Source organism: Somniosus microcephalus, chromosome 7 (genome assembly GCF_052327205.1).
Source record: "Somniosus microcephalus isolate GS21.2 chromosome 7, FLI_Smic_1.0, whole genome shotgun sequence".
NCBI lineage: Eukaryota > Metazoa > Chordata > Chondrichthyes > Squaliformes > Somniosidae > Somniosus > Somniosus microcephalus.
In genome coordinates this window covers 69378794-69398554 of record NC_140993.1, presented here as the reverse complement: position 1 = coordinate 69398554, position 19761 = coordinate 69378794, and the positions used below count along the sequence as shown (strand labels likewise).

The 19761-nt window shown below is 47.4% G+C and overlaps 1 protein-coding gene across 1 annotated transcript in view; it reads left to right on the top strand.

Annotated features, from left to right (window-relative positions):
- ccdc12 (coiled-coil domain containing 12) overlaps positions 1 to 19761 on the top strand; it is a 92430-nt gene that overhangs the window by 25176 nt on the left and 47493 nt on the right. The window lies entirely within an intron of this gene.

Sequence of the window (19761 nt, the reverse complement as noted above, 5' to 3'; positions counted from 1 at the left end):
CTCTCTCTGTCCCCCTCCCTCTCTCTCTGTCCCCCTCCCTCTCTCTCTGTCCCCCTCCCTCTCTCTCTGTCCCCCTCCCTCTCTCTCTGTCCCCCCTCCCTCTCTCTCTGTCCCCTCTCTCTCTCTCTGTCCCCCTCTCTCTCTCTCTGTCCCCTTCTCTCTCTCTCTGTCCCCTTCTCTCTCTCTCTGTCCCCTTCTCTCTCTCTCTCTGTCCCCTTCTCTCTCTCTCTCTGTCCCCTTCTCTCTCTCTCTCTCTCTCCCCCTCTCTCTCTCTCTCTCTCCCCCTCTCTCTCTCTCTCTCTCTCCCCCTCTCTCTCTCTCTCTCTCTCCCCTTCTCTCTCTCTCTGTCCCCTTCTCTCTCTCTCTCTCACACCGACACAGGCCTCTCCTTATTGGACGTACCTACCAGAGAAAGAACATTTCGTAAACTCTGTCCCACTCTCTGCCTCACTCTCTGTCCCCCTCTCTCTCTCGCTCTCTCTGTCCCCCTCTCTCTCTCTCTGTCCCCCTCTCTCTCTCTCTCTGTCCCCCTCTCTCTCTCTCTCTCTCTGTCCCCCCTCTCTCTCTCTCTGTCCCCCTCTCTCTCTCTCTCTCTGTCCCCCTCTCTCTCTCTCTGTCCCCCTCTCTCTCTCTCTCTGTCCCCCTCTCTCTCTCTCCCCTTCTCTCTCTCTCTCTCCCCTTCTCTCTCTCTCTCTCCCCTTCTCTCTCTCTCTCCCCTTCTCTCTCTCTCTCTCTCCCCTTCTCTCTCTCTCTCTCCCCCTTCTCTCTCTCTCTCTGTCCCCCTCCCTCTCTCTCTGTCCCCCTCCCTCTCTCTCTGTCCCCCTCCCTCTCTCTCTGTCCCCCTCCCTCTCTCTCTGTCCCCCTCCTCTCTCTCTGTCCCCCTCCCTCTCTCTCTGTCCCCCTCCCTCTCTCTCTGTCCCCCTCCCTCTCTCTCTGTCCCCCTCCCTCTCTCTCTGTCCCCCTCCCCTCTCTCTGTCCCCTCTCTCTCTCTCTGTCCCCCTCTCTCTCTCTCTGTCCCCTTCTCTCTCTCTCTGTCCCCTTCTCTCTCTCTCTGTCCCCTTCTCTCTCTCTCTGTCCCCTTCTCTCTCTCTCTGTCCCCTTCTCTCTCTCTCTGTCCCCTTCTCTCTCTCTCTGTCCCCTTCTCTCTCTCTCTGTCCCTTCTCTCTCTCTCTGTCCCCTTCTCTCTCTCTCTGTCCCCTTCTCTCTCTCTCTGGTCCCCTGCTCTCTCTCTCTGTCCCCCTCCCTCTCTCTCTGTCCCCCTTCTCTCTCTCTCTCTGTCCCCTTCTCTCTCTCTCTGTCCCCTTCTCTCTCTCTCTGTCCCCTTCTCTCTCTCACTCTCGGACCCCCCTCCCTCTCTCACTCTCGGTCCCCCCCTCACTCTCGGTCCCCCCCTCCCTCTCTCTCACTCTCGGTCCCCCCCTCCCTCTCTCTCTCTCACTCTTGGTTCCCCCCCCCCCCCCCTCTCGTTTTCTTGCTGTGTTTTTGTTGGCTTTCTCTCAGCACACACCGGCCGAGTGCCATGGCTGCACTACAGGAGCTGAGAGTGTGTACACTTGGAGTAAGGACAGAGGTTATACACTGCAGTGTTTACCCTTGACAAAGCTGTACCTGACAATTATAATAGATAGTCATAGATTTATACAGCACAGAAAGAGGCCCTTCGGCCCATCGTGTCCGCACCGGCCATCAAGCCCTGTCTATTCTAATCCCATTGTCCAGCACTTGGTCCGTAGCCTTGTATGCTATGGCGTTTCAAATGCTCATCTAAATGCTTCTTGAATGTTGTGAGGGTTCCTGCCTCAATCACCCTTTCAGGCAGTGAGTTCCAGATTCCAACCACCCTCTGGTAGAAAAAGTTTTTCCTCAAATCCCCTCTAAACCTCCTGCCCCTTACCTTGAAACTATGCCCCCTGGATATTGACCCCTCTACTAAGGGGAAAAGTTCCTTTCTATCTACCCTATCTATGCCCCTCATAATTTTGTACACCTCAATCAGGTCCATCCTCAGCCTTTTTCTGCTCTAAGGAAAACAACCCCAGCCTGTCCAGTCTCTCTTCATAGCTGAAATGCTCCAGCCCAGGTAACATCCTGGTGAATCTCCTCTGCACCCTCTCCAATGCAATCACATCCTTCCTATAGTGTGGCAACCAGAACTGTACACAGTATTCCAGCTGTGGCCTAACTAGCGTTTTGTACAGCTCCATCATAACCTCCCTGCTCTTATATTCTATGCCTCGGCTAATGAAGGCAAGTATCCCATATGCCTTTTTAACCACCTTATCTACCTGTACTGCTGCCTTCAGGGATCTATGTACATTCACACCAAGGTCCCTCTGTCCTTCCTAGGGTCCTACCATTCATTGTGTATTCCCTTGCCTTGTTAGTCCTCCCAAAATGCATCACCTCACACTTTTCAGGGTTAAATTCCATTTGCCACTGTTCTGCCCATCTAACCATCCCGTCTATATTGTCCTGTAGCCTGAGGCTTCCCTCCTCGCTATTTACCACTCCACCAATTTTTGTGTCATCTGTGAACTTACTGATCATACCTCCTACATTCATATCTAAATCATTAATGTACACTACAAACAGCAAGGGATAGCTACTTATTGCATTCCATATTTTAGTGCCAGTGTTAATTTATTTTTAGTTAGTACTAACCCCCTGCCTCATTTCCCTGCCTTTCTCCTCGGACGTTTCTGTGCCCTTACAGGACTGCGGTTGCACAACTACCAGATGCATGCTGCTACCTCACCCAGGTTGTTTCATGATTTTTGCTTTTGTACCCTTCTCCAATCCTATGTTCCATACTTTGCCCCCACACCCGATTTTTAAACCTTTCTGCGTACAAAAATGGATATAGTAATTAACAGACTTGCATTATAATTGGTTGGGGTTTTGCGAGCATCAGTTCAAATTACACTCGGCCAGGGATTGCTGAATAATATATACAGTAATCGCTAGCACCTCAGGCAATAGACAGACCTGAGAATACACTCAAAACTGAAGACAACTTCAAGCATCGTTAGAAGGCGTCTCTCCCTTTTGCTTGCTCCTGCTCCGACTCTTTCATTGCCCTTTACCTTCTCTTACTGCATCTTCTCCCTGTCTTTTTCTTTGCTGTTTTCTCTATTGTGATCCTATCTCCATTCTTTCTCTGACTCACTTGTGCTCCTTTGTGCCTCTCTCGTTTCCTCTCCCCCCTCTCTTTTTCCCTCCTCTCTCTCTCTCTCCTTCATATTCATCCTGTGATTCTCTTTCTCCCCTGTCCTTACTACCTCTCTCTCCTGCTGTATGTGTCTCTCCCCCTCTCCCCCTCTTGCATTGTTGGAGGTGCTCAGGTCAGTAATATATATTCTATAATATGCTGCTTTCATATGAAGCAGTAAACCGTGAAAATGTCTCTCTCTTCAGATGGGCGTTAAAAACTCCATGGGACTATTTGAAAAAGAGCAGAGTTCTCCCAATGTCTTGACCAACATTTCTCCTTCAACCAACACCACCAAAAAAACAGCTTGACTGGTCCTTCATCTCATTGCTGTTTGTGGAACTTGGCTGTACACAGCATAGCTATGCATTCGACTGCAATCCAGAGGCATTTGGTGTATCTGAAGTGTTATGTGAAATGTTGGTGTCATTACGCCCTATATAAATGGAAATATTTTTATTCTCACCAAACGAGCTTTCTTGAAGGAAAATAAATTGAATTCTGAATGGGTGTGAGAAAAATTAAAATGTCCTTAAAGATTGTAGAGTTTGGGAAATTTTCTTTTGAGGGAAGTATCGGCGCCATTTGCATGTGTACAGGCGATCATTATCTTCCATTTGGCTTTGATGAGCTGTATTAAGCTCATATTTCACACAGTCAAGCTTGTACCAGCGCACCCAGTTCCCACTTCCAAGCACTGTGTGCCAGTGCAGTTTTAATTTTGCCCGATCAGAGAGACAGCTGGGCTGGAAGCAGAACATTGGTTCAGCCAAGTCCATTCCTCCTCCACAGTTCCTGATGCAAGTTTCAGGTTTGCCTTCGATATTCTCTTGGGTACAGCAGTGGTGGCCACTCTCGTAAGTGGTCCTAGTGTTTTGTGTTCAGGAGTGTGCCTGCACTGCCCAATATCTAATTGTACAATAGCAGAACCTGGGGGCTTAACAATAGGAGACCCTTGAGATCGGAACTGAATATTGGTCACTAACATGTGCCCTCACGTGCACTTCTCCAATTTTTTCTAAGGCAGACTAAGAAACACTTGATGAGATGAAGCCAGATATGAAACGTTCAGCTGCTTTATTTTACAGACAGCAAGTTGAACACAGAGTAACAGTTCTAAATTCTGCAAACTGGCCTGTCTGGCTTCAATACACATATTTCATGCCTGCCACATTTCTTTTTAAACCTGTACAAATTAATTTTGTTTTAAAAGACGAGACTTAATCACACCTCACTCCCAAAACCCTTTCCATTAAGGGAAGAAAGAATCAAAAAGCTCAAAACATAACAGTCTTGAAGCATTAAAATATACAGCATCATCTTTGTTAAGAGATTAGGGTTTCTATCCATCCATTGCTGGACTTGGACATCTGGAAAGCGGTCGCCATTTAAAAAAAAAAAGGGAAGTACCCAAATTTATTTCTGAGGTGTTATCCACAGACTTTTATTGACCAATGATCCCACTACCTTGCTCTCTACCTTGTTTTGGACTTGTTAATAGATGGCGGCCATGTAGAATAGGTGTCTCAGGTGACTGGTGTACCTGTGGGAGGTAAGCTTGTGTCGGGGTTTTCTTTAGCTAATTTCTGGCTTCTAAAGGTGCTGACTCTTGCTGCGATACAGTTTCACTTACATTCATCAATCTCATGCAAGTGACTGTTCTGGAGTCACCCTGAATGGTAAGTCTTAGCAGGTAGGCTATTGAACTGTGGAGGGCATTACAGCCGAATCAGTCATATTTACGCGCGTTCGATTGATCTCTCTCTCTCGCACACACTCACATTTTCAGCAGAACAGCAACAAGGAATGGAAACCCTTGGTGATTTTATTTTTCCAAGCACTGCGGTTTTGCAGACAATTGTAGCACCCGACCCCTACCTCAACTGAAATCACGAACTTCAGCGCAGGCCAGGAATGGAATCTGGGCCCTTCAAGCCAGTATGGCGCAGTAAGTTTGAGGACAGTATATTCACCCATAGGCTGTTGGTGGAGCCTAATCCTCTTTCAGTCACTTGTATATCAAATGGCTGCGGACAGACACTGAACAAAGTAAACTTGCTTAGATGCAGGGAGGGAGGATTGGTGCACCCCTTCCTGGATACTGTCATCTATGTTTTAGCAGCTGGTTCATAGCAGCAGTGAGAGTGCATCATTAATATAAGATTTTTATCACATTACAGGAAACTCAGTTATCCGGAGGCGAACCATCCGGCAAGCTGGAGCCACCGGCAAAAATCAGGAGCTGTTTTTTATTCTTTTCATTTCTTTTCTTTGCTTTTTTTTCCCCAGTCAAGCACTGCAAGGTCTGTAGCTATAGCAACAGCTTGAGCTACAGACGCTTGCAGCTACACCCGACTGTTTAGAAGCTGTTGCTAAGCAACAGTGTTTGTTGTCAGATACGGAGTCAACATTAACTCTGGAGTGCCCGGCAGTTTTGAGGGAACGGCAGCAGCTCGGTCCTGTCGGTGCAGGATAGCACAAAGTTTCCTGTATTTAAACACCTCAAAGTAACTTATGCTATGAATTTATTATTAAAATGCAATGTCTTCTATTATAGGGAAATGCAGCAGCTATTCTGCCACAGCAGCAGCCCACAAACAGTAATGAGATGAACAAACGGTTGATCTGTTTATTTTTTGTGGTGGTGTTTGAGGGATAAATGTTAGCCAGGACACTGGGACAACTCCCAACTCTAGTGTCGTGGGGTCTTTAACATCTTCTTGAAGGGGTGGACTGAGCCTCAGCTTAACCCCTCATTCGAGGGGTGTCATCAGCCAAGTGAGATAGCGAGACCTGGTCAGTGCAAAAAGTGATTGTGGGGAGGAAGGAGGGAGAAGGCCTTATCCTGACTAAAGAGCAGAAATTTAAGCACTGTTTGCAAATCTTCATTTCATGTATTTCATCCTGTAACACAACCAACGCTATTCTGTAACCAATTGGTATGTATTGATCAAGAGCAGCCTGGGGGCGAAGCACAGGGTTGACCCATTCTTAAATCTCCTCACATATTTCCCTTTATGATGTGGTACCGAGAGTCAAATGGCCAGGAATAGTACTTCCACTCCTCTCTGCTGAATAAGTTGATCTCAGATGCTGACTTAGAGTCTCCCAGGCTGCAGAGCAGCAATAAATAGGTTGGCTTCCCACTTCTAATCATTAACAGCCACAGCCACTTCCTCATGCCAAGCTGGCAAATATGAAATAACAACAGAAAATGCTGGAAAAACTCAGCAGGCCAGGCAACATCCGTGGAGAGAAATTAGAGTCAACGTTTCGGGTCTAACCCTTTTTCAAAACTGGAAAGGAAATGAAATAGATCGAAAGGCAGGGCTGGGAGAGAACAAAAGAAGTGAAGAGACATTAAGAGGTATTCAAAACCAGACGAGATGGTGATAGGACTAGTGGAGACAAAAGACGGCTCAGATTAAGTGTGAAATGTTCTGGCAGAATGAGAGACAGCTGCCATGTGGGAGAGAGAAAAAAAAGGAAAGATGGGGGGAGGGAAAAACCAAAACAAAGGGGTGGATAAAAAATATAAGTAAAAATGTAATAGGGGGCTGAGGTTATGATCTGAAATTGTTGAACTCGATATTGAGTCCGGAAGGCTGCAAAGTGCCTAATTGGAAGATGAGGTGCTGTTCCTCGAAATATGAACATGTGAATGCCAAATGTGGGATGGGAGGCCCCCATGATTAAAGAGCCTATCTAAGTTCACACATGAGTTCTACTGGCATGTAAACAGTAAGCGGGTAGTAAGAGGCGGGGTGGGGCCTGTTGGAGACAAAGGTGGTGATGTATGTTTAGAGGCGCGGGGCAAAGCTAGAATACTCAGAGTACTTTGTTTCGGTATTTACTAAGGAGGTGGATGCTGACAAAATATCGGTCGAAGTGGAAAAGGTAGAAGCAATGGAAGGGGTGAAAATTGATAGACAGGATGTACTAGAAATGCTGGGTATGCTTAGAGTGGACAAGTCGCCTGGTCCAGATGGCTTGCATCCCAAGTTGCTAAGGGAATTGGGGGAGGAGATAGCGGAAGGGCTTGCCATAATTTTCCAATCTTCCCTAGATGCGGGGGAGGTGCCTGAGGATTGGAAAGTGGCAAATGTGATACCATTGTTCAGTGTAAGGACAATCCTCGTAACTACAGGCCGGTCAGTTCAACATCAGTGGTGGGTAAAATTTTAGAAGCAATAATCGAGGAAAAAAATTAACGGGCACTTGGAGAGGTTTAAGCTAATTAAGGAGAGCCAACACGGTTTTGTAAAAGGCAGATTGTGTTTGACTAATCTAATTGAATTTTTTGATGAAGTAACAGGGAGGATTGATGAAGGGAATGCAATGGATGTTGTCTATGTTGATTTCAGAAGGCGTTTGGCGAAGTACCACATAGAAGGTTGGTTAGCAAAATTGAGGCTCATGGAATAGGTGGGTCTGTGGCAGCTTGGATAAGGAATTGGCTTAAGGACAGAAAACAGCAAGTTGTGGTAAATGGCTGTTTTTCAGACTGGAGGATGGTAGACAGTGGTGTTCCCCAAGGGTCAGTGCTGGGGACACTTTTTTTTGATGTATATAAATGACCTGCATATTGGAATACAGAGTAGAATTTCTAAATTTGCCGATGACACCAAACTTGGGTGTGGCAAACGGTGAGGATGATACCAATCGACTGCAACAAGACATAGAAAGGCTAGCAGAATGGACAGACAAGTGGCAGATGGAATTTAATACAGAGAAGTGTGAGGTGATGCATTTTGGCACAAGGAACAGGGAGAGGCAATATACACTTAATGGCACAGTTTGAAAGAGTGTGCAGGGACAGAGGGACCTGGGAGTTAATGTGCATAGGTCCCTGAAGGTGGCAGGACATATTGAGAGAGTGGTTAACAAAGCATTTGGGATCTTAGGCTTCATAAATAGAGGTATTGAGTACAAAAGTAGAGAAGTTATGCTGAACCTTTATAAAGCGCTGGTTAGGCCACAACTGGAGTATTGCGTCCAGTTCTGGTCACCACACTTTAGGAAGGATGTGAAGGCCCTTGAGAGGGTGCAGAGGAGATTTACCAGAATGGTTCCGGGGATGGGGGATCTTAGCTACAAGGACAGGTTGGAGAAGCTGGATTTGTTTTCATTAGCGCAAAGGAGGCTGAGGGTGATTTGATAGAGGTGTACAAGATTATGACGGGTTTGGATAGGCTAGACGGGGAAAGGCTGTTCCCACTAGTTGATGGTACAAGGACTAGGGGACACAGATTTAAGGTTTTGGGCAAGAGATCCAGGGGAGACGTGACGAAAAACTTTTTTACGCAGCGAGTGGTGATGACCTGAAATTTGCTGCCGACGGAAGTGGTGGAAGCGGAGACACTCAATGTTTTCAAGGGGAGACTGGATAGGCACTTGAGGGAAATAAACTTGCAGCGCTACGGGGATAGAGCGGGGGAAATGGGACTGACTGGATTGCTCTACAGAGAGCTGGCACGGACTCGATGGGCCGAATGGCCTCCTCCTGTGCCGTTATGACTCTAAGAAGATTATGACTTGGTTAAGATACGCAAGGCCTGTTGGCACCTATGGCACCATATGCTAACTTGAGCCAACTGCATTAGAAGTCAAGGAAATTCCTGTTACTGGATCTTTGGAAAATCCAAGATGAATGTTCATTTTTTGAGGGGGAAGAGGGGATGGCATAGTGTGCACTCCCAAGTTATATTTCTGTTATTTAGCCTTCCTTCTCCTCTTCCGGTGGTGCTAACTCATGCTGTTGTACATGACCACAAGCAGCAGCAGCCCTCTCACTCAACTGGTCATTGTTTATGCGAGAGTCTGAACAATGAGTGTTCAACTGTGGTGAGCAGGGCAGTTAAGCCTAATCCTACCCTCTGCTGGAATCTACAAATGTGCATCTGCCAGCAGGTCTTGTTAAATAATAGGAGCAGGGAAACCCTGGCTGATTACTCCCCCCACCACCACCCCATCTCAGGGCATTGAGACCAATTGTAGTTTCCCTTGCCACACCAGAGATTGAACTTCTGGTGTGTTAGGTGTAAGTAGCTCAGTACTGAGCTGTAATATTTTCCTGTCGAGCCACTGAGGGGTGATATTCCCCCCCCTCCCCATAACAATAGAGAAAGCTGTGCTCAACACACTGGCAGTGATGAGGCCCCTTTAAGACCATCTTGTTTTGTTCTGAAAACAGTCCTTTTTAAACAATTTCCTGTAATGTTTTGTAGGTTGGACCGTTCCAATATTTACCTCATAAATGTACAATTTACATTTCAAATGTTGCCAGGAATGTAGTTGCTTCCTATCATTGTCTTCGATCTAAGCTGTTTACTTTAACTGGTCCCTCCCGAAGACCTTTCCCAGATTACTTGATTAAAAAACATTCATTTTTAACTGACGCTTCACTGGGTTTGTGTGTCAGCTTGGCTCATAATGTTGTTGGTCGAAGTCGCACTCCAGCATTTGAGTGTATCATCTAGGGTGACACTGTTAATACAGTACTGAAGATTGAGACATTAAACCATCTGCTTGTTCCAGTGCTTTAGGTGTTAGAGATCCCAAAGAGATCAAAGGAAGAACTTGCATTTATAGAGAGCCTTTTACAACCGCTGGACGTCCCAAAGCATTTTACAGCCAATGAAGTGCCATTGAAGTGTAATCACTGTTGTAATGTTGGGAAACATCGAAGGAGCCCGGAGAGTTGTGCTTGGGTCTTGGCCAATATTCATTCTCTCAACTGACTGCCAAAAATATCAATTAACTAGTCATTTGTTTCATTGCTGTTTGTGGTGTCTTAATCTGTGCAAAATGGCTGCCATGTTTGCCTACATAATAAGATTCACTTTACTTCAAATTAATTAATTTTAAGTGAAGCACTTTGAGAGGTTTCTGAGACGGAAGGTGCTATAGAAATAGAAGTGTTTTTGTTCCACAAGTGCCAATGGCCTTCCTGTTACTTGACCACTTGACAATTTTTCATGTATTTGCTGTCGTCAGGCAGTTCAACTATGACGAGGGTATCACAGTTTGAGGTTTTCGTCACTAGATGGCCACACACACATGCTTTTCAGTAGAGGGCACTGGATAGTGATCAGGTGCAGGACCCATGGCGTTTCTTTGGGTTGCCGTCCATTTTTGTCTGATTAAGCCTCTGAAGCATCGTGGGACATTTTTCTGTGTTAAAGGTGCTATATAAATGCAAGTTGTTGTTAATTCCCCATGATAGCTCTGTAGTCCATTGATTGATGTTGATGGGTGGGAGGAGAGGTGGTCCTTGACACTGGTGAAGGAGAAATTAATGGACTTACTCTTATTGGAGATGGCATTTGTGTGGCACAAATGTTATATGCCACTTGTCAGCCATTGTTCTGCTGTAGGCTGGCATTGGCTGCTTCATTATTGGAGAAGTTATCAATGGAGCTGAACACTGCAATCATCAGCGAACAGCCCAATCTTGACATTATGATAGAGGGAAGGTCATTGATGAAGCAGCTGAAGATAGTTGGGTTGAGGATGCTGCCCTGAGGAACTCCTGAATTGAAGATCTGGAGCTGTGAGGACTAGCCTTTGACAACCACCTTCCTTTGTGTCAGGTATGACACCAGCCTCTGGAGGGATTTCCTTTTGACACAGATTTACCTCCCTTTTGCTGTGGCTCCTTGGTGCCAAACTCAGTCAAAAGCTGCCTTCATGTCCAGGCAGCTACTCGCTCATCTCCTCTGGCAGTTGGCTCTTGCGTCTATGTCTGGATCAAAACTGAGAGTTCTGCAGCCATATGGTTCTGGTGGAACCCGAACTAAAGGTCAGTGAGTAGGTGTCACTTGATGGTATCATTGAAAACCACTTCCATCTTTGCTTATGATTGGGAGGAGGCTGAAAGGGTGGTAATTGTCCTGGTTAGATTTATTCTGTCTTTTTGGTGATAAGACATACCTGGGCAGTTTGTCAAGTAGATGCCAGTGTCATATAGCTGTACTGGAACAGCTTGGTTAAGGGAGTAGCTAACTACGGTGCACAGGTTTTCAGCACATCGTCTAAGATGTTGTCAAGGCCCATAGCCTTTGCTTTGCTCAGTACTTCTTAATATCACAGCTGCTTCTTAATATCACGTGAGGTGAACCAAATTGGCTGGACTCTGGTATATGTGATGGTGGGGACCTCGGGAGAAGGCTAAGTAGGATCATCCACTTGGCACTTTTGGCTGAAGGCACTTGCAAACAGTTCAGCCTTGTCTCTTGAATTGGGATGCACCAGGATTCAGGATGAGGATGTTCATGGAGCCCCCTTTTCCTGTTAATTGCCTGGTTGTCCACCACCATTCTTGACTGGATGTGGTAGGGCTGCAGAGCTGTGCTTTTATCTGTTAATTGTGGGGTGCTCCACTCTGTCCAGAGTCTGCTACTTTTGATGTTTAGCATGCAGGTATGTAGTAGCCTCACTAGGCCAATACCTCATTCTAAGGTCACTGACCTCATCTCCTCTGGAGATCTCCTCCCCCCCCTCCCCACGGCCGCCAACTTCATAGTTCCCCAACCCCGCACAGCCCGCTTCTACCTCCTTCCCAAGATCCACAAACAGGACTGCCCTGGTAGACCCATCGTTTCAGCCTGTTCTTGCCCCACAGAACTTATCTCTTCCTATCTCAACTTTATTTTTTCTCCCCTTGTCCAGTCTCTTCCCACCTACATCCGCCACTCTTCCGACGCCCTCCGCCACTTTAACAGTTTCCTGGCCCCAACTGCCTCCTTTTCACCATGGACGTACAATCCCTCTACACCTCCATCCCCCACCAGGATGGCCCGAGGGCACTCTGCTTCTTCCTTGAACAGAGGCCCAACCAGTCCCCATCCACCACCACCCTCCCCCGCCTGGCTGAACTTGTTTTCGCATTAAACAACTTCTCCTTTGACTGCACTCATTTCCTCCAAATCAGAGGTGTTGCTATGGGTACCTGCATGGGTACAAGCTATGCCTGCCTTTTAACATAGAAACTAGGAGCTGGAGTAGGCCATTCGGCCCTTCGAGCCTGCTCCGCCATTCAACGAGATCATGGCTGATCATCCAAACCCTAGCACCCGGTCCCTACACCGACAGCCATCCCACCCAAGCCCTATCCCCGTAACCCTGTAACCCCACGTATTTAATCCCCCCTAACACTAAGGGCCAATTTTTTATCATGGCCAATCAACCTAACCTGCACATCTTTGGACTGTGGGAGGAAACCGGAGCACCCGGAGAAAACCCACGCAAACACGGGGAGAATGTGCAAACTCCACACAGTCACCCGAGGCCGGATTTGAACCCGGGTCCCTGGCGCTGTGAGGCAACAGTGCTAACCACTATGCCACCGTGCTGCCCTTTTGTGGATATGTGGAACGCGCTTTGTTCCAGTCCTACTCGGGTCCCCTCCCTCACCTCTTTTTCCGGTACTTTGATGACCGTATTGGTGCCATCTCTTGCTCTCGCCCTGAACTAGAAAATTTCATTCACTTTGCTTCCAATTTCCACCCTTCCCTCACCTTCACATGGTCCATCTCCGACTCTTCCCTTCCCTTCCTCGACTTCTCCGTCTCCATCTCTGGGGATAGGTTATTGACAAACATTCGCTACAAGCCCACTGACTCCCACAGCTACCTGGACTACACTTCCTCCCACCCCGCCTCCTGTAAGGACTCTATTCCATTCTCCCAGTTTCTCCGTCTCCGCCGCATCTGCTCTGACGATGCCACCTTCCATACCAGTGCTTCTGACATGTTTTCCTTTTTCCTCAACCAAGGATTCCCCTCTACCGTGGTTGACATGGCCCTCGACCGTGTCCGTTCTATCTCCCGCACTTTTGCCCTCACCCCTGCCCCTCCCTCCCGGAACCACGATAGGGTTCCCCTTGTCCTCACCTTTCACCCCACCAGCCTCCACATTCAACGGATCATTTCCGCCACCTCCAGCGTGATCCCACCACCAAACTCATCTTCCCCATTCAGCATTCCGTAGGGACAGCTCCCTCCGCGACACCCTAGTCCACTCCTCTACCACCCCCAGCAGCCCTTCCCCTTCGCCCAGCACCTTCCCGTGCAAGCACAGGAGATGCAACACATGCCCTTATACCTCCCCCCTTCCCACTGTCCAGGGCCCCAAACACCCCTTCCAGGTGAAACAGCAATTTACTTGTACTTCCTGCAATTTAGTATACTGTATTCGCTGCTCACGATGCGGTCTCCTCTACACTGTGGAGACCAAACGCAGATTGGGTGATCGCTTTGCGGAACACCTCCATTCAGTCCGTAAGGGTGACCCCGAGCTTCCGGTGGCCCGTCACTTTAATTCACCGCCCCATTCCCACTCAGACCTCACCGTCCTCGGGCTCTTGCATTGTTCCACGGAAGCTCAGCGTAAGCTCGAGGAACAGCACCTCATCTTTCGATTAGGCACTCTACAGCCCTCTGGACTCAACATAGAGTTCAACAATTTCAGATCATAACCTCGGCTCCTATCATAAATATATATATATTTTCTCTTTTTTTAATCCACACTTTCGTCTGGGCTTTTTCCTTTCCTCCCACATGGCAGCTGTCCTTCATTCTGCCTGAGCCATTCACACTTCAGCCAGAGCCATCCTTTGTTCCTTGAATATCTCTTAATGTCTCTTAATCTCTCCTGCTTTCTATCCTGTCGCTGACCTCCCCTTTTGCTCTTTCATCCCCATCTCTTTTCCCAGCCCCTACTTGTTTTGAAATCTATCCCCTTTCCTGTTTTTTCCAGTTCTGACGAAGGGTCTTCGACCTGAAACGTTAACTGTTTCTCTCTCCGTGGATGTTGCCTGGCCTGCTGAGTTTTTCCAGCGTTTTCTGTTGTTATTTCCTCATTCTAAGATATGCCTGATGCTGCTTCTGACCCTTCTACAATAAGCATTGAACCAGGGTTGATCTCTTGGCTTGATGGTGATCAATGAGTGAGCAATGTACCTGCCATGAGGTTACAGATTATGGCAGTATACAATTCCGTTGCTGCTGATGGCCCACAGTGCCTCATGGATGCCCAGTTTTCAGTTGCTACATTTGTCCTTAGTCATTCCCACTGAGCACAGTGATGGTGCCACACCACACAATCGAGGATGTGCTCATAGTGGAGACAAGACATTGTCTTCACGAGGACTGGGCACCGGTCACTTCTACCAGTGCTAAATGTGGACAGATATGTCTGCAACAGGTAGATTGATGAGGGTGAGGGCGATGTCAAGTTGGTTCCCTCACCATCTGGCAGCTATCTATATCCTTCAGGACTCAGCTAGCTTGGTCAACGATGGACATTGAAGCCCCCCACCCAGAGCACATTCTGTGCTTTTTCTTAACCTCAGGCATTCTCCAGATGATGTTCAACCTGGAACAGTGACAGGTGGCGGGGGCGGTGGACTGTGTTCGTCAGCAAGAGGTTTCCTTGATCTTGTTTCCCTGAAGCTATCAGACTGCCATGGGCCCAGAGGTAATGTTGACGGCGACTGCCCGTGCCATTCCCACTTGCCTGTTTACCACTGTCCCCCACCTTTGCTGGGCCTATCCTCCCATTGCAACATGCCGTACCCAGGGATGGTGATGGAGGAGTATGGGATATTGGCTGTCCAATTTTCTTACTGAATTTTGGAGCAATTGTTTACAGCTGGGTGGCTTACTAGGCCACTTCAGAGGGCTTCAAGAGTCAGCCATGCCTTGTGGGACTGGAGTCATATGTAGGCCAGACTGGGTACATAGAACATAAGAAATAGGAGCAGGAGTAGGCCATACGGCCCCTCGAGCCTGCTCCGCCATTCAGTAAGATCATGGCTGATCATTGACCTCAACTCCACTTTCCTACCCGATCTACATATGAGTCCCCTAGAGTCCAAAAATCTATCTATCTCAGCCTTGAATATACGCAAAGACTCAGCATTCACAGCCCTCTGGGGCAGAGAATGCCAAAGATTCACAACCCTCTGAGTATAGTGAACCAGTTGGGTTTTTAAGACAGTTGGGAAGCTTTCATGGTTATTTTTCTGGCACCAGCCCATAAATTACCAGATAGACTGAATTCAGTTGCCCAACTTGCCATAGTGGGATTTGTACCATAATCACCAGGTTACTGTACCCTTCGTCCATGTGTGATCAATGTATTAAGGACATCTCCCCCCCCCCCCCCCCACCCCACACACCTCCAGTTAACTCCTGACTTTAATGAACACCTTCCCCTGAAAAAAAATGAAGTAGTGATTTTAGAGCCATCTGTTCCTTCTTCTCAACATCTTTTAATCGAGCCAACTGACCGTGAAATAACCCTCCCTGGGAATCTGTTCCTCACCTCCACCATCCTGTGGGGGTAAAATGTTTTTAATCTCTAGCTTTGCTGGAGGCTTGTGAACTTTGTGTTGAGTTTAGTACATTTTAGCATTTTGCAATACTCAACTATTTGAGGTGTTGCAATTTATTGCCTACCAGCACCAGACCTTTAACTACTGACACTTCACTCTGGTACAGCTCACAAACCTGCCTGCAGACACAACCCGAGTTTGTAAAGACACTATCTGTAATTGTCCTGTTTGGCATTTTTTCACAGTTCAAGTGGATATAGATTGAAAATTTCACGCAGCCACTCTGTCAGCAGCTGGCTGAGAGACTGCAATTGTGTGTTAGATATTCACCTTCAGGCCTCCCAGATAGCGCGTGGTACGTGGAGAGGCAGGCAAGGTAATGGTTGTGTCACACACACCACCATACCTGACATGGAAACAGGGTGGAGGGAGGTTAACACCTACTGAGTTTGCAAGAATTTGACTCTCCCTTAAAATCCCTTGCAAAATAGTTAATGTGGGTGAGGAAATAATTTAATCTGTCAATGCATTTAAATAGTCTCTGCTTTCAGCAAGTAGCAGAGACAGGCTGGGACATGCTTATGCATTTGGAAGGTTTGAGCTGCTTTTGAATGCCCGTAGGCTAGTCAGTGAGGTGCAGTACCTGAGAGTGCATTGTCGTGTGAGCGTTTGTGATACATGTAAGAACATAACATAAGAAATAGGAGCTGAAGTAGGCCATTTGGCCCTTCGAGCCTGCTCCGCCATTCAACAAGATCATGGCTGATCTTCTACCTCAACTCCACCTTCCCGCATTATCCCCATATCCCTTGATTCCCTTCGTTCCCAAAAATTTATCAACCTCTGTCTTGAATATGCTCAACGTCTGAGCATTTACAGTTCTCTGGGGTAGAGAATTCCAATAATTCACAACCCTTTGAGTGAAGAAATTTCTCCTCATCTCAGTCCTAAATGGCAGACCCCTTATTCTGTGACTGTGACCTTGTGTTCCAGACTCCCCAGCCAGGGGAAACATTTTCTCAGCATTAACCCTGTCAAGTCCCTTAAGAATTTTATATGTTTCAATGAGATCACCTCTCATTCTTCTAAACTCTAGAGAATATAGGCCTAGTCTACTCAATCTCTCCTCATAGGACAATCCCCTCATCCCAGGAACCAGCCTAGTGAACCTTCGCTGCACTCCCTCTATGGCAAGTATGTCTTTCCTTGGGTAAGGAGACCAGAACTGTATACAGTACTGCAGATGTGGCATCACCAATGCCCTGTATAATTGTAGTAAGACTTCTTTACTCTTATACTCTAAGCCCTTTGTAACAAAAGCTAACATACCATTGGCTTTCCTAATTGCTTGCTGTACCTGCATGTTAACTTTCTGCGATTCATGTACAAGGACAACCAGGTCCCTTTGAATGCAAACATTTCCCAGTCTCTCCATTCAAAAATATTCTGCTTTTTTGTTTTTTCCTACCAAAGTGGATAAATTCACAAAAAGAAAATACTGCAGATACTGGAAATCTGAAATAAAAACAGAAAATGCTGGAGAAACTCAGCAGGTCAGGCAGCATCTGTGGAGAGAGAAACAGAGTTCACGTTTCAGGTCGATGACCTTTCGTCAGAACTGGAAAAAAGCAGGAAATGGAACAGATATTTAAGCAAGTGTAGTGGCTGGGAAAGGGGGGAGGGGATGAAAGAACAAAAGGGAAGGTCTGTGATAGGATGGAAGGCAGGAGCGATTAAGAAACATTAAGAGATATTCAAGGCAAAAGGAGATGGTAATGGGATAGGCTAAGAAACAAAGGATGGCTCTAGATGAAGTGTAAATTGTGCTGGCAGAATGGAAGACAGCTGCCCTGTGGGAGAGAAGAAAAAAAGACCAAGTGCGAGGTTATGATCTGAAATTGTTGAACTTTATGTTGAGTCCGGAAGGCTGTAAAGTGCCTAATCGAAAGATGAGGTGCTGTTCCTCAAGCTTACACTGATCTTCCGTGGAACAATGCAAGAGGCCAAGGATGGTGAGGTCTGAGTGGGAATGGAGCGGTGAATTAAATTGACAGGCGACCGGAAACTCGGGGTCACCCTTACGGACTGAACGGAGGTGTTCCGCAAAGCGGTCACCCAATCTGCATTTGGTGTCCCCAAAGTAGAGGAGACCACATCGTGAGCAGCGAATACAGTATACTAGATTGCAAGAAGTACAAGTAAATTGCTGTTTCACCTGGAGAGAGTGTTTGGGGCCCTGGACAGTGAGAAGGGGGGAGGTATAAGGGCATGTGTTGTATCTCCTGCGCTTGCACGGGAAGGTGCCGGGCGAAGGGGAAGGGGTGTTGGGGGTGATAGCGGAGTGGACTTGGGTGTCGCGGAGGGAGCGGTCCCTACGGAATGCTGAAAGGGGGAGGTGAGGGGAAGATGCGTTTGGTGGTGGGATCACGTTGGAGGTGGCGGAAATGGCGGGGGATGATCCGTTGAATGTGGAGGCTGGTGGGGTGAAAGGTGAGGACAAGGGGAACCCTATCGTGGTTCCGGGAGGGAGGGGCAGGGGTGAGGGCAGAAGTGCGGGAAATAGAACGGACATGGTCGAGAGCCGTGTCAACCACGGTAGAGGGGCATCCTCGGTTGAGGAAAAAGGAAGACATGTCGGAAGCACAAGTATGGAAGATGGCATCGTCGGAGCAGATGAGACGGAGAAACTGGGAGAATGGAATAGAGTCCTTACAGGCGGCGGGGTGGGAGGAAGTGTCGTCCAGGTAGCTGTGGGAGTCGGTGGGCTTGTAGTGAATGTTTGTCAATAACCTATCCCTGGAGATGGAGATGGCGACGGAGAAGTCGAGGAAGGGAAGAGTCGGAGGTGGACCATGTGAAGGTGAGGGAAGGGTGGAAATTGGAAGCAAAGTGAATGAAACTATCTAGTTCAGGGCGAGAGCAGGAAACGGCACCGATACAGTCATCAGTGTACCGGAAAAAGTGGTGAGGGAGGGGACCCGAGTAGGACTGGAACAAAGAGTGTTCCACATATCCCACGAAAAGGCAGGCATAGCTAGGACCCATGTGGGTTCCCATAGCAACACCTTTGATTTGGAGGAAGTGAGTGGAGTCAAAGGAGAAGTTGTCCAGGGCCCAAAACACCCCTTCCAGGTGAAACAGCGATTTACTTGTACTTCTCGCAATCTGGTATACTGTATTCGTTGCTCACGATGTGGTCTCCTCTACATTGGGGAGACCAAACGCAGATTGGGCAACCGCTTTGCGAAACACCTCCGTTCAGTCCGTAAGGGGGACCCCGAGCTTCCGGTTGCCTGTCATTTTAATTCACCGCTCCACTTTCACTCAGACCTCACTGTACTTGAGCTCTTGCATTGTTCCACGGAAGCTCAGCGTAAGCTTGAGGAACAGCACCTCATCTTTCGATTAGGCACTTTACAGCCTTTCGGACTCAACATAGAGTTCAACAATTTCAGACCATAACCCTGGCCCCTATCATATTTTTATCCGCACTTTTTGCCTGTCTTTTTTTCTTCTCTCCCACATGGCAGCTGTCTTTCATTCTGCCAGCACAATTTACACTTCATCTAGAGCCATCTTTTGTTTCTTAACCTGTTCCATTACCATCTCCTCTTACCTTGAATATCTGTTCATCTCTCTGCCTTCCGTCCTGTCACAGACCTTCCCTTTTGTTCTTTCATCCCCTCCCCCCTTTCCCAGCCTCTTCACTTACTTAAAAATCTGTTCCATTTCCTGCTTTTTTTCCAGTTCCGACGAAGATCATCGACCTGAAACGTTAACTCTGTTTCTCTCTTCACAGATGCTGCCTGACCTGAGTTTCTCCAGCATTTTCTGGATAACTTCACAGTTCCCCACGTTGTATTCCATTTGCCATGTTCTTGCCCACTCAGTCAACCAGTCTATATCTCTCTGCAGCCTCTTTGCGTCCTCCTCACAGCTTACTTCCCCACCTAACTTTGTGTCATCAGCAAACTTGGATACGTTACACTCAGTTCCTTCATCTAAGTCACTAATACAGATTGTGAATAGCTGAGGCCCAAGCACTGATCCTTGCGGTACCCCGCTAGTTACAGCCTGCCAACCCGAAAAAGTCTTGTTTATTCCTACTCTCTGTTTTCTGTCCATTAACCAATCCTCAATCCATGCTGATATATTACCCCCAATCCCATGAGTCCTAATTTTGTGTAATAACCTCTTGTGTGGCACCTTATCGAAT